Consider the following 13,738-nt stretch of genomic DNA (forward strand, 5'->3'; position numbering starts at 1 on the left):
TTATTTTAAACGTAGACCATTATAATATAAGTAAAAAAGAGAAGCACAACATATATATCCATTGCAAAAGTTTCCAAAAAATAATACTGTGATAAACGAACTTGTATAGTGTAAAAATTTCTAAACAGTTTCATTCCGACGGAGCTAACTGATATCCCAACGAGACATTGGCACTTACACAAGGACACCTCTCACACCCGGAAGTCTCGAGCACTATCTAAATTACTACGAAGTTTCAGGAAAAGGAAAACGTCACGTTGTCCACGAGTAAAAGTTCGCTAAATAATGTCCAGCTCCATCAGAATCCTTCGGAACGATCCGATTCTCCACGTTCGTCGCGCCACGTCTTTCAAATTCACGTTCCAAGCACACGTGACTTCGCAAATGTGGCCAAATTAAATACGATCACTCATAAACTAAACAAACTCTAGGCTCCAGTTTTCGTGAGTCAATATTTAATTAATTATTGCACGAATTTAGTCTGAATGCCTGATCCTCTACGTACAAATTGCTTCCAAGGCTAACTTTCCTTTCCTCCTAGAATACATGTATTGCACGTAGAAAAAAAGATTAGTTCTGGATAAAAGAAAATATAGATACTGTCGAGTAATTTTTTTTTACAATTAGTCGTAAGCCTTACGAGGTCTGACTAACATGTCTGACCCACGACGACACGCAAATTATTGTACTTCCGAGTCTGATCTTTCTTTCTCCCTGCAATACATTTTATTCGATACCTAAATATGTACATATATACAGAGTGAACAACGTAACATGATCCCCTTAATTATTTCTGATACATTCGGACGTAAAGCACACTATAACCAAATAATTCTAGTAATTTTTTGTGCTGATCAATTATAAAACGTTAGACGTACAAAACAATTAAAAAAATATAGTTCCTTATGAGGCTGTCGATCGAAGCGTATTAAAAATACATGTCCAAGTCTAAGAAGGTGCGTCTAACCTCGTAAAACGTTCAATTGAGGCTAAAAGGAGCCAGAAAAACTACTGATTGGACGATTAATAAAATACCGGAGGTATCTTGTCGAAAAAGTGTGACGTTTTGCGCACGATCGAATTAATTTGGCCAGGTTCGTGGAACGGTGCTAAAGAGACGAGCGTTCTCCAGCGGGGCTTGGCATTGCCGCGGTCCCACGCGACCGTCGACTTCCGGCAAGTCGAAAAATTGTAATATAAGTATGTATCTAGTCTGTCACTCGTCGATAAGAAACAGCTCGTGGAACGATTACGAAGATATTTTGTCGAAGAGCGCGGGACAAGCACGGTACTGTCCTATTCTCACACTCCTGTATTTATTTTCTATTTTCTGTGTTTTTTGTTTTTTTAGATTCGTGCGTGAAGATTATTTCTACGATCGGAGTGGATGTTCACTTTAAAATCGGGGACGTTGCAAAAGCGAAACAAAAAACGAAAAGAGAAAAAGGTGTTTACTCTGTGGAAAAAAAAATTGTAATTAACCGCGAGCACAGCTAAGAGATTGTAAACTAATTGTTTAGGCGCAGCGTAAGACACAGGCAGGGTTCCTACGACATGTTCTACCTGTTGTGATAAGTATCTAAACGATTAATTTTATTAAACGAACGGTAGAGTCACGAAATTACCGGCTCCATTGCATTGTATATCTCCACCTTATCTATAGACGTCAATTAAAGACACGCCTGTCGCGCCGTGTTTTGTACGGACAGTTTGTGATCCGAGATCTCGAATTATTGTACAGCCGATCGTTTCGTAATCGCTAATAATGATCGTTGAACCATACACCAGTGGACGTCGTTCAGCACCCCTTCTGTTCTCACGTTTCTTTCCGTCCCTTTCAGCAGTCCGAGGCTACTTTAACATCGTTAGCCTGACCAGACCGTGTCGCCGTCATTCAAACCATAATATATCACGGTCTTTTGAGGGTGAAATGGATTTTACAAACATAAGGACGATTCTAGAAACTGACCAAAATTTCTAAGAATCAAACCCAATACATATATCAGTGTCCAATACCCACAGAATGATGAATCAGTAAAAATATATATCGTCTACACGTGTTTGACACTTTAAAACGTTAAGTTTTCAGTGTAATATTGTTGACTAGAGTCGATTCATGCTCGAAATATTTCGAAAGTGACCCCATCGACGGCGACGCGATCTCAGGTAAACGAAAGGATCGGTAAACGCGACGCCGGAATTTCCAGAGTGGATTTACCTCGCACGAATTTATCAACAATTCGTGGAACAGTCTCGTACAAATATACACGGCGAACTTATTGTGCCCTCGGTCTGCGTAAATCCTCGAACATCCACACTTCAGTTGACGAGAAGCCTCGACGCGATGAACGCCGCGGAGTACCCTGTCGCTTCTCGACAAAGTTAACCGATGATTTCCCGGTAGAACGCCGATGTAATCGAGTCGTCGCGGAGTGGAAAGTGATCATCGATTGTCGGGGCTGCAGTGTGGTGCTCGACACTCCGCGCATTGTGTCCTATACAGGGCGTTTAACCACAGGTGGCCAATCTTTTAGGGGTTGATTCCACGTACGAGAAGTGACACGAAAATCAAGAACGACAAACTCCATTCGAGGCACTTGCAAACGAAGTACCGCGGTCGAGACATATTTTCAAATCATTCATTTTGTATTAAAGTCATAAACATTCCCTCAATTAACAAATTAGTATTCTTGATTTTCGTCTTATTTTGGCCACCAGAATCTCCCATTAAAACTTTTCCCAGGGGTGGCTGAACACCCTATACATCCAACTGGGTCTTAAATTGTTTTTCTATTGAAATAGTTTTATACTTGATATTCGTTTTATCTTGCCACGTTAAATTACCCTCGTAAACATTGCGTATTTGCACTTAAACGCCCTGTATGTTCCGAGGCGTATCGAGGGGGGCATTTGATCGCAACCAGCGTAGCCAGAAAAACAAGCTAAATTCCATGTTTTAGGAGTGGGGGAACAGAACAATAGAAACGCTCGTCGCTTCCCCCACCACTGTGCACGGTGCGTGGTAGCGATGGGCCCCCCGATATCATGTTACCCCCACCCCTTAGAAACGGGATTTAGCTTATTCCGGACACGTCAGTCGCAAGGAACGGGGTACGGCGCGCAACTATCGAGGTTCGCGGGCGCGTGTCGCGGCCGTTTCGTTCGAGGCGAAGCGAAGAGGCGCCATTGGCGGCGCGCGACCACGAGGGAGCACGGACGACAATGCAGCCTGCACCGCTGCGTTTCAGCATCCGCATACACACGGCGCATCCGAGTAAGTACGCGCACGTAAGTACGTGCACTTCAATCATCGTTCTCACACCCCGTCGCGCGCCATCGCACCTTTCGCCTCTTTTTCGCCTCTGATCTCTCCACGAGCCTTTCATCCGTGGAGCGATTCCATCCTCCACGCGCGGCCCTCTTCCCCGTTTTAGTTTTATTCCGCCTCCGCTGTCCTTTCTTCTCCGCCCTCTTTGCGTCGTTTACTGTCTTCATTTCTACCGACCAACCCCACACCCCCACGCCCCCGCCAACGTACACGTATACACTCGCATCCCCCCTTCAGCCCGTGGAGGAGAACTACGGACGCGAGCAGCGGCAGCAAGCAAGCAAGCCAACACGCCGGGTTCCCTTTCGCCGCCCTTAGGGACTCTATCATATCGAGGCTACTGTCTACGTATCTGAATCTGCGGGCTTGTCTGCTGCGGTTTCGTTTGAGAGTCGGTTCCGTGCCGTCGGCAAGTGCTCCTTTGGAGACGCCCGACCTATGAATCGATGAGAATCGGGACGCCACGGATGAATTGTTATTAAAGTGGGGATGTTCGTGAAATACGTGATCGAAACCTTAACCCTTTGCCCCGATACATCTCTCGTATTTCGTTTCAGCTGGTCCATGCACAAACATTTCCACTTGCAGGCTTCCCTTAACATAATAACGAAACCACAATTTAGAGTAATATACCCAATACCGGCGATGCGATATCTTACAGAAATATGTTTTACCGTATTTACGATTTAAAATTAGTCATCGTATTGGAAAAATATTTCCTTCGTATCTGTTGACGCCAAAAATATTTTGCATGCATGTCGATTCTCGATGACGAATGCAAAATTTTCTAATTGCATTCTGATCGAGGGTGTACACCCGACGTTTGGAGTACACTGATCGTTCACCGAACGAACCGGAATGGCCCCTTAATTTTGCCTGATGGGGTTATTCTTCGTCTCCAATCGTTTCGAAAATACAGCCCGGCCCAATCGCGCGGGACGCTCGCGTACGATCGTACTCAGGCAGCGTGTATTTTCTTTTTTTTAATAACATCGAGCACCGTCTGGGCGAAACTGGCGAACAAAACGGGACCGATGGAACCGAATCCCAACGAGACGCAACGATGTCGAAGGTATTAGATCCGCGTGGTCGTGCACGCCCGGTGGATTAAACGCTGCAGGCCTGATTAAACACGATTTATATCGGCGTTAATAAACGATGGTATTGGATATTTAAAGCGACTCATTAACTCGGTAATTGCGATGAAAGGGGATGTTATCCGCGAGGAGCGCGCCGATCGATCGATTTCGATATCGTTCCTTTTTCTTCCGCCGTTACCTTCGTTGCGGTACAACGTTTTCCTATCGCTAACAAGCCGATCGGAAAATTCAGCCGTTCGTCGATATCGCTTCTGCAAAAAAAAAAAAAGGACGAGAAGAAAGAAGAAGAAACTATTTCTTTCCATTCCATTTGCCGCGGAAAAGGGAAGGGACGCTGGGTGCATCGCATCGTTAAATGGCAAAAAAATTGTTTACATTAGCAACGATTCAGGAATTCGTCCAATGACGAAGTCATAGGAAACGAGGCTCGTTCAAAAGTGAAAAGATTACTTCGATAATACGGCCGCCCCGTGCAAATGATTCGATTTGTCCGTGGAACGGAAGGAACCCTAATGAGAAGAACACGTCCGTTCGATATTCGGTCTCGCAGGCTATCAGGTTGTGCAGCGTTTATTAGCGAGGATATTGAACGCTGCTAATTTTAATTTAAACGTTTCCAGATACGTGCATACTTGCTTCTTCGATGACGTGAACATTTACTCTTTGCACTTTGCTGTTTTCACCCGTTAATAAATGTGCATTTTTAAAGAACAGAACCGTGACGGTGTTTATGCTGGGAATTTTATACCAAAATCGATCAACGTGCACGGTACACGTTTAACAAATGGCTGCTTTGGTAATGCGCGTCGCTGCGTTCTCCACGCCCGATGCGAATCGCATATTACATCGATCCTCGCACCTTTACAACCCCCCCACTTCCCCTCCCGCCGCTGGGTACCCGTCAATTAGCCTCCAAATATAATCCACCCCTGAATAGAGGATTTCTCCGATACGAAAAACCGTGTTAGGATCCTGTTTGCAGGGAATCGAAAGTTCACTCGTCTTATTGTCGGCGCAATCTAGAGTCGAATTGCACTCCTCCCCCGTCGAACCGCCCCCTTCCTACGGGGCCCTGTCACGGGGTAATTTAACACGCGAAAGGGGGGGATGACAACGGTCTCGAAGCCCGTGTCCTTCGAGGTCTCGTAAGTGACGATCGTGTTACACCGGTGAATTCACGAAAATCTTCGGAAGAATCTATTCTTCGGTCGCCCCACGGCGATTGGTCTCATTACCCCTGCCTCTGGTTAATCTTCCTTCGAATTTTTAGGGGCGGGGGGAACGATCGGAACGAGGGAGTGTCGGGAAAAGGGAGACGGTTGTAAATTATCGAAGTGTCGCGACTCTTTTCAGAGGTAAGCGTCAAGAGCCGTGGATGATCTCTTAACACATTGCCAACCGATTGGGGAGATCTTTCTTGCGTCACGCTGTATATTATGTTTGCAAATGTACGTGTTTATTTATGGAATTTACGAGGATTCTTTTGGTTCCTTTTATACCTTGGTTACTCGATCGACTGTACTTATAGTTCGCATGATTTCACTAGGAGAAATATTTTTTAGTAACATTGATAATATCATACACAAATTAGTCGTGCTGAAGAATTTAATAAATGATCAAATATTACCGAATGCATACTCTTCTTGGAAACTCGGTCTTGATTAATTTCATGGAGACAAGATTTTTAAAACATTGAACCACTATTATTAGGCCGTTTCGTAAGCCTTCCTAAATTTTCGTTTAAGTAAAATGTATTTGAGGGAAAGCATGAATGCACAAATAAAAGAATCATCCGCTAAGTGGGCATCTTCTTGTGTGATTTATTTCCGACACCGAATTAATTTATTGGTACCTCCATCGTAAGTATCGATCAATTTATTTCGAAATATTACGTTCGAAGTATCTTTTAAGAAAATCAGAACTAGGTCAGTCAGGATCGGTTCATAGCAACGTAAACTCCAATTAATTGCGAAGCTCTTTACGAGCAGGGATGTAAGCCCCGAAGGCACTTAAATAACAATCTTAGTACTTGCTCCAACTTCCACTAATGAGAAATTTATAGCAACAGCCGAGCAAACTGTTGACTTAATGCAAATTCGCGCAAGAAAGGCAGAAGTACGTTTTAAAATTTTATGCAGTACAGACTTCAAATACTTATTTACATAATTATTCAATCGTTTGCAAGAGATATACCCTCTGAATCTGCAATAAATTATACACGTGAGAGTCCCTCTACAATACCTGTTAAGTAAAAGTATTCGAACTTTTAGGACAGACACATCGAATAGAAAGTAATTTGAAAATTCCTCGAAACGTCCAGATTTTATAACCTTTCTCAAGATTATATCTTCCATTCATAAATTGAATTTGAAATTAAAAGATCGCGACATATGACGAGATAATATTAATGACACGACCGTAGAACCGCGCCAATAAAACGCAATATGGGCGAGTGTAGACCAACGGAGGGGGAGTTAAAGTGACCTAATAAAAATTCCAAAACGCCAGCAGCCTCGAAACAGACCCGCAGATAGCCATTGAACATCAGGGAGCCCCCTGTTTTCTCTCCCCTTCGGCAAGCCATACTGGCAGCGTCGTTGTCTCCCAACAAATCTCATGATCGATTCAACCGTGCCATCAAAACACGGTCGAGCCCGATTCCTCCGAAGAATACACGAATTTCCAGATCTACGGGGGTCCCGGGGCCCACCTAGCATGCCCCCGGGCTCGACGCCCGTCGTCGTCGGCTCCCGAGGAAATAATAAAAAAATCAGTAATTCCTAATGGTTCGACGCGCGTCGCGACACAAAAGGGATCTTTTCGGTCGTTAGTAAATTAAACGAGATCCTCGATCTAACCGGGGCTATCGCGTGACCCCGGGGCCACTGTGCTTAAACACACACTCGTGGCAGCGACGGGTTCACGCAAGTGGCGCGTAATTCAATGTGATTCGCGATGAAACAGAATCGATACCGTGCCTTAATTGCCGTGCCGCGGGACGCCTAACTCATTTGTTTAAAGCATCATCGTCCGGCTAATCGAGTTAATTACCAGAGTGATAAAGCTCGACGACTTCGCGACAGCTGCGCGCGACCGGAACGGGCGAAAGAGGAGAGAAAAAAAAAATGAGGGCCAGGCAACGCAGATGACGCCTCTCCGCGAACACGGGCCAATTTATAGCGACCATTATCGCGAACGCGATCCTTTCGTGACCGTTATTAGCTGCCTCCGTTGGATCTGGACAATTACTCTAATGGAATAATTTTTTGGAAAATCTATCGCCACATCCGCGGCGGGGGGGACACGGTTTTCGCGGCCACACCCTAACCGCGATCAGAAGCTCGTTAGCCGTGCACGAGTCCGACTCTTTTGGGGTATGGAATCGAAGAAATTTCTTGGGGAGAGGTGCGATAGAAGGAAGGGGTTGGTGATGAAGTATGTTGTGCCAGAGGGTGACTGTAAGGTAAATCTTAGTCCACGGGGGGTGGATAGGGGATCAAAGGGGCTCCGAAGAGCAGGATGTTTTATCGTAATGGAATTTGAGAACGCGAACATTCGGTTTGGAGAAGTCTGACAGGCGGTAACTGTCGGTTTTAGAGTTCTGTGTGGTTATTTCCGTGTTGGGAGCCTAATTTGTCTATTATTTGTTATAGAAAAGAATTGTTTCTTATAATTCGAAGATGATTCGAAAAGAATCGACGAACATCGGTGGCTTTCCTCTCAGTCCGCGGAGCGCGCGGGCAAATCGTGCGCGCACCGAGCACAACGCTCGCGAGAAGAAAAAGACGCGAAACTGGCATTGCAAAACGCGAAGCAAGTGGAGGCGGCGCGGCGTAGCCCCGACGGGGCGAAGTAGTGCGATCGTCGTTCGTCCCGACGGATCAGAACACGTTGAAAGGTCCGAGAGTGTTGAGGGGGCGGAGGAAAAGGAGGATGAGGAGGTGATGGGGAGGGGGGAGGGGGACTGGTCCGGGGCCCTCGGTCACAGAAGCGACCGGCTCCGACACGACGACAAAGAGCACCGGGCACGAAGAGAGCGGGAGCAAGAGAGGAGAGAGTCAATGGGTATAAGCACTAAGCGCGTAACTATAAAAGGAGCCGGGGGTTGCGAATCGTCGCTAGATTAAAAAGAGGCTCCCTTTTTCGCTTGCTCTTTTATGCCCGTGCGCCGCGCCCCACACGCATCATGTGCCTCCAACGTTCGAGCGTGCGTTCGCATACATGCCCGTCCATACACGGTAACGAACACACCCAGCGTCTTGTGCACGCTCGCACGCACACAAACACCCCGAGCACACGTTCGATATCTCGCGACCGTCCGCTGTAAAAAGCAATTTGATCTGGCAACGCGGTATAAGCCACCCCCTTCCCCACACGTATCTCTCTCTCTCTCTCTGTCTCTTTGCTGCCTTTTTCCTCCCTTTTATTTCCAGCCTCGTCGATCTTCTTGTGGGATTCGACTCTCGGGGCCGCCCGGAAATGCAAATCGCCCCCATCGCGGACCGACATTTTCAAAAACATTCAACATTTTCGTATCGATGTCTACGTCGACCTCTCGACCCTTGTGTCGAGTTTAGGCTCGTTTATGTTCTTTCAGTACCTGCTGTGGGCCAAACCCAGAGAAAATGTGCGAAACTAGTGCAAACAGGGATAGATATACCGACAGAAACGTCTTACAGCTTCGATCTATTATATGTTTATGTACGTCTCGAGTTTGACACCCCTGCATACCAGAAGCAACTCTTTCCATAATTTAAAAATCGAATTACCTGACTACTCGGAACATTGGATTCTTTATAAAATAACAAGGAACAAGGAAACGACTATCAACGCGATGGATCGTGCCTGAAATATATATGTTTATTTTCTTTTTCCACGACATTGCGCATTATCTCCTCGGTAAGAACGATATTCTTTGTCCGCCGACAGCGCGCCCCCAGAATTGCGTTTTAAAAAATTTTTTCGCAATTCCGCGATTTCCTCTCCCGGCTTCGCGATTTCCCCCGCGCTTTGTCGTGAAGTGGAGGCATTGTTCGAAATAACAAGCGGCACGCTCTCTATTCCTTCCTCCCAAAAGTACATCGCTCCTCGTTCACCGGTTTTCGCTAGCGTATATACACGCTCTGCAGTGCGCGCGATGCGTCAGGCGGGTCGGTCGCATATGTCGAGCGAGTACAATGCCCGTGATCGTATTACAATTCACAATACGCCCGCCCGGTGGATCTAATGCGGGGAAAGCGGCGCTAATCAACTCTTTCGACGAAATTTCAATCTACATTCTTACGGCTTCGCGCGACGAAGATCGTCCGTGGTCCCACGACGCGAATTAAATTCCGCGAATTGCTAATATTTTCTCTTTTTCTTTCGTTTCTTTGCCGTATCGGATTCACCATTTTTACAATTACTCCTACATCGCAACGATCGATGGAATTTTTCGATCGAACTTCTGTTCTTGTGCGTATGATTCGAAGCTTAGAACTCTTGAGAATCTGGAAAGTCTTGATAGATTTGGGACTATTAAGAGTTGTAATAGTTGTAGTATAAGCCTAGAGTCTTACAAGTTGAGGAGTCCAGTGATCAGGACAGTCGAAAGTCAAAAGGCCAAAGCCTAAAAGTCTGATCAGAGTCAGACCATTGTCCTAAATATCTAAAACTATTTCGATTGCTGTATGTTTCGCGAATAAGAAGTTTGCGGACCCATATTGTTCGTCGAACAGTATCGAGGATCGATTTCGTCTCCGCGAAGGAGCATGGTATACGAACAATTTCAACGAACCGACGCTAATTAAATCACGGAAAACGGCGAATATTTGTATATTTTTTTTTGTTCTCCTCCCGTGGCTGGATCGTACCAGACTCTTCCATGATTCTGTTTTTACGCGTTCGAAACGCGTACTCGTATATTCGTGTCCGCCGGCGTCTCTTTCCATTTTTATTCCGACGATGAAAGCACTCGCGGCGGCGGTAATTAAACCGCGGAGGATCGCGCGGCGAATCGCGCGAATTTTTATTCTCAGATCGTGCAATATGTTTCTGGTATACTCCGCGATTCTGCGCCGGGTCTGACCTGGATTTCAATTATTTCGAGCCTCGCTTGTCGCTGTGCTCCCTGCTCGGCGTTCGCGATTTTTGTTCGCATTCGCTGTAATTTTCCAAACAAACGAGACCACGCTCGGATGGTCGAGCATCTTTCCAATTAGGCTCAAATTGCCCGAAGTACAGATTTGGATTCGTCGAATTAGATCTCCCTCTGAATTTTTCCTGAACACGCCAGGAATCAGTGATAAAATAGCTAGAAGCGTGATCGTGATCGTGATCGTTATCGAACGTACACGTTTACATGTTTACTATGAAACTCTTTGAATGAACTTTGAATGATCTTTAAGGCGCGTCGCGATGCATGAGAGGAGCTGGGCGAAAAATGTACAGCGAACGAAGCGTTGAAAAATAGGGAAGATATAGACGGTGGCCTGTTACACGGCGGAACACCCCGTATAACTATAATTATCTGGTCCGTCGTTGTCTCCCGCGTTCATCCTGAAACGCGGCGGACAGAGATCACACGCAGCAAGTAAATGGATGGATGAACCGGGGCGAAAAAGGGTGCCTGTGAGCCGACGAGTCTCGTTGCTGCCAGATTAATTAACGAAGCACTCGCCCGGGGTCCAGAAAAGGATCAACAACTCCGATACCGGGATACCGAGAGCTAATAGACAGGTGCCCCTATCTAAGTACTTAACCGTGAAGTCTGTTCGTCGATCGGTCGCCGATGGCTTGGTAATCGTGAATTAATCGCCTCGATGCTCCGCTGCTACACCCTCGAGGTGTTTAGTGTCGTTATGGCGTGAACACATTGATAAGACGATGATCAACGGTACCCATTATCGAACTATTCCCACTTATACAGTGGAATAAGGGAATTTTTTAATAACACAACACTCTCTGTCTCTTCTGAGGCAAAGTATCAGATCATTTAATACGTCTTTCTGTAAAAAGTTAACTTCGTCCGATACATATCAGAAAACCGAAAAATTAAAGGTGGATTGCACGAAACGAAAGGTTGAACGTACATTTTTCTCGCCAAGAGTAATTATACGCATACTAACACCGATATCGAAGGAACAAAATAATCGCATTTTTTTATATTTTAGAGATACGTGTTTTAATTTGCCTGTGTACCAGGGTGTAACGGAAACTTCGATAGCTCGTACAATATTAATCATACGCGTTCCCGTTCCGTATTATTCCCTTTCTCGTCGCGTCCCGGTGCGCCAATCGCGGGCTAATTGCTCGACTCGCGGCAATCGCAATTACCATTCGTCCTCTATATCAACGACGACGACTTTCGTTTCACGTGGAATCGATGAATGAAAAACTTCATTGGACAGAATAAATAATGTAATTCGATCATTCTATCGACCGTTCGCTGCTTTCCGTTCGGCTGATTCTCTCGTTCAAAGGAACAGAGATCCTCGAATCCACGAAAGAACTACCGTTAATTAGAGCTGGAATCAGTCGAATTATTTAATATTTTATAAGAAGGTAGAATTATTTAATCGAAACAGTACCGTAATTCGATAATTATTTAAATGTTTGAACGGAGAAGTATTACGGAATTTAGAGAGTCTACGGCTAATAATAAAATCAGAATGAAGGAGAAAGCAGATTCGACGTAATATAGGGGAAACATTTTTTCTTGATTACGATTACCATTTCCTCGTAAATAAAATGGTTCCAATAATCAATTACAAAGAATGCTATTAACACGGTAATGAACTATTTTAATTAATTTCAATACACAATGGATAATGCGAGTCGATTCAAGTTAGTTTGGCAGCATTTACAATTCATCAACTCTGATTCCCCTACTCTCCGATCGGTAATTTCCCGCAACGACTGATCAATTAGGTCGAAGTATTTCGTTACATGTAAACTACAAATGCAATACCATCTTTCACTCTTTCACCCTCCCTTACTCGAATATAATTATTTGAATATTCGAATATCGTTTGCACCAGGTCTGGGACTTGGAACTGTTTGTATTATTTGATTTCCTGATGCTTGATCGTGAAAAGAAAATCCGACAAAGTAGCCCCAGTGTTCCGTATTAATTACTCCGAGAATCGAACGGATCTTAAACTTCGTTTTATCGTAAGCATCGAACAACACACTCGTGGACGCATTTTATTTCCCGCTGGCGAGGGGTGGTCGCGTCAAAGGTTCGGACACGTCCATCTAAGTAATTACTGAAGCTTAGGAGCGTCGCAGTTGGGGTCAACGATGTTGATTAAACGCGAGATAAGATACAACTGCTCCACCTTTGCACGATTCATGCGATCCCGAGTCCACTCGCTTTGCCCTGGACAATATTCCCTTAATCGGCCTGGCATTCGCTTATCGTAGCGTCGCGCGAATCGCGTTTTAGGGACGCTTAGACGCACGAAGTAGAAAATAGTACGCAAGAAATAGGAAAAAACGATTCCATAGACAATCCTAACTAAACAATTCCACGTGGCGATACGTGAAAATCGTAATTTGTTCGTAAAGCATCACTAGTATTTGGATAAATGAATACCGCCATATTTAATCGAAAGAATACAATTTTTTATAAATTTAACGGAAGACACAATGATCGGATGTATTCCCGTTTGTCTAATATTTTTCGATGCTCCAGCCGCGTGCAAAGTTTGATCAAAATCTGCGTGTTACAGTTGGTTAATGGTTCCTGGTAGTCGTGCACCCCCGACAGACTCTCTAAAACATTAAAACGTTCAGGAGTAAGCACTGCAGGACACGACGACGACAAGGAGAATTCATTCTCCCCGCTAAATTTCGGATCTTTGTCGAAACGCGACGTAATCGTTCCTTCGTCAGATTTAATCCGGCCGATTCAGCCCCCCAGGCGCAAGGGGGGGGGGCGCAATCTCGGCGGCCCATGAATGCCCCGAGCCAGAAAAGAAGAAGCACCGCGTGCAGGCAAGCGTTTCGCCGGGATTTCTGCTGCTGCTCCTCTCTCTAATTGTCGGAGTCATTCGGTTCCTTTCAAAACGGAACAGATGCACCGACCTGTGTTCGAGAGACTGCCAAAGGGGGGGTTCGAGGGGCGTCCCGGCGGTGGCTGTCTCTTGGGGTTATTTTCAGTCGATTATCCGACGAGCGTGGGGTCAACGCCGGTAGCTTCGCCCCGCTGGAGCAACAGACTAGACGACGAGTCTATTAGTGGGCCGAATGGGGGGCCCAGGATCGGGGGACGACTTCATTTTCGTCTTTGGGTCGCGGCGAACACCCTCCCCCTTGCTCCTCGCGTCCC

Source organism: Colletes gigas, unplaced genomic scaffold (genome assembly GCF_013123115.1).
Source record: "Colletes gigas isolate AHSC1104 unplaced genomic scaffold, ASM1312311v1 Colletes_gigas_Sc00004, whole genome shotgun sequence".
Taxonomy (NCBI): Eukaryota; Metazoa; Arthropoda; class Insecta; order Hymenoptera; family Colletidae; genus Colletes; species Colletes gigas.